Raw genomic sequence first — 2,216 nt, 5'->3', positions numbered from 1 at the left:
GCACCCGGCTCTTGCAGCCAAACTGCTCAAGCACAGAAAGTCCCATCTCCTGCCACACTTTCACGACCTCTGTCTCTATTGGAAGGTATGATCCCTTCGACCCGATATGTGTGATTCAAAAATCATCACAATATACAAAAGCAAAGACTACAGGGGCATCTCACTTCTCAGTGTCACAGGGAAGACCTTCGGTAGGGTTTTGCTTAAAAGACTACATCTACATGCAGACCAGTTGGGGATGGGGTGTGGGGAAGCAGCAGAGTCGAGCCTGAGACAGAAGTCTTTTGTTCTCTGGAACATTTGGAAACAGCAGCTTATTGTGAATAGTATAATTCAATAAAGTACTTGTAGAAAATAGACTCTGAACAACCTTCATTAGATTAATTAGTCTTCTAAAATTAATTTAACAACTGGCTATTTCAGACTGGTACATTCTTTGTTTATAATATGAGTTGTTCATTGAATCAAGTTCGAATGAGAGTCCCTGACCTGTGAAGGGATTTGCTTTGACACAGAACTAGCTAGCGGGCTGGGAGCAGTGGAACCCAAGTCTTGGCTGATTATAGTGAATCAGTGCCAGTTTTCAGTCACAGTGACCTGCTCACGAAGGGTTCGATGGGGCCCCACGATGGCTCTGTATTGCTGTCAGGCTCTTGGAAAGCCGAGTGAGTGAGTGGGGGCATTGGGAAGAGGGGCTGCTGAATGAGTTGGGGTAGGGGTGTAGGTTGGGAAGAATTGGGGGGGTGGGGGGGGCGGGGGGCAGGGTTGAGAAGAGAAACTGCTAAGTGGATGGGGTTGGTGAATGGGACTGCCGAGTGAGTGAGTGGGAGGGATTTGGAAAGAAGGGCGTGTGTGTGTGTGTGTGTGTGTAATGGGCGGGGCGGGGTGGTGTGAGGGAGCAGCTGATTACAAAGTGTGTGTGGGAGGATGGAGGTGTGAGGAGTTTCACTGAGTTGGCTTAACCTACGAATGTGTAAAATAATATTTTTAGCAAGTTCTTTAAAAATACAGACTTTCATATTGATATGTTGATCTATGATGTGGATTTTAACAATTATTTGCTGAATGTTACTGTGCTGCTTTATTGCTTTGTTTTTACTGGCGTCTGGGATCACATTAATTTTCAAGAGTTTTGTTGTATAGATGTTTGTTTATGCAATGTGGGCATCACTGGCAAGACCAACATCTGTTGCCCATCCCTAATTGCCCTCGAAGGTATTGGTGAGTTAAAATGGTGGCACATTGGAAAATAGCTGGTGACACACTGACATAACCCTTTGCTTCACTTCGCATGTACATAACCCAGCAAGCTCATGTTGTTGTTAGTATGGACTTCATCCTGTATTACAGGCACTAACTGCATTGAATGCTCATCTCACTCTGGTGACTTGATACAAAGGCATTGGTCACAGTTTTGATGGTAATAGAAGGTAAACAAAAGGAAAACTCAGGTTTTACCCACTTGAAGTTGAATAATTCCACCCATTTGAAGTGGGCTAGAAGAATTTGAATTTATTTCACATCATAAAAACTGCTAAATTACATGATTCCTTATCACCAAAAGATTTTCAGACCTTTCTGTCTTTGGCTATTCTCATCCCTGGTGACTGCAGCCACTTGGCAACAGGCGCCAACACTGAAAACAACAACCCACAACCCCACCTGAGAACCACTTCACATCTGACACTTGTGGCAGAACCTGCCTCCCACGGATTGGTCTCTTCAGCCATCAGTAAAAGTGAACCATATGAGGCTCCCCCATCCCCAACAGTTTGATTTGCTGTACGTCCATCATGTCATGTAGATGGAAGGATGACGATTCCGTTGCAGTACCAAGGGAGCACTGCACTGTCAGATGAGATCTTCAGCCGATGGGTATACAAGATCCATTGCTGCTATTTTGACGAGCAGGGAAGCTCTGCCCAGTGTCATGACCAATGTTGATCCCTTGATCAACATCACTCAAACAGCTTTTCTGGGTCTGATCATGTTGCTTCCATGGGATCTTGCTGTGCATAAATGAGCTGCTGTATTTCCTACATTACAACATGTACTGCACTTCATAGAAATTTCATTAGCTGTTAAATGCTTTGAGATATCCTGGTGTCATGAAAGGCTCTACAGAAATACAAATCTTTCTTGAACGGAGGAGAAAAGGCCCAGAAATGGAACAGTTGACAACAAGATTTCAATTAGTCTCCTCTTATCCTGGAGAA

The 2,216-nt window shown here is 44.2% G+C and overlaps 1 protein-coding gene across 2 annotated transcripts in view; it reads left to right on the top strand.

Annotated features, from left to right (window-relative positions):
- Positions 1-2,216, top strand: part of LOC144698102 (uncharacterized) — an 862,314-nt gene that overhangs the window by 800,415 nt on the left and 59,683 nt on the right. The gene's annotated exons all lie outside the window — the stretch shown is intronic.

Source organism: Cetorhinus maximus, chromosome 23 (genome assembly GCF_964194155.1).
Source record: "Cetorhinus maximus chromosome 23, sCetMax3.hap1.1, whole genome shotgun sequence".
In the NCBI taxonomy this organism is placed as follows: domain Eukaryota; kingdom Metazoa; phylum Chordata; class Chondrichthyes; order Lamniformes; family Cetorhinidae; genus Cetorhinus; species Cetorhinus maximus.
The sequence above is the reverse complement of the archived record's forward strand: the minus strand, read 5'-3'. Positions and strand labels throughout refer to the sequence as shown.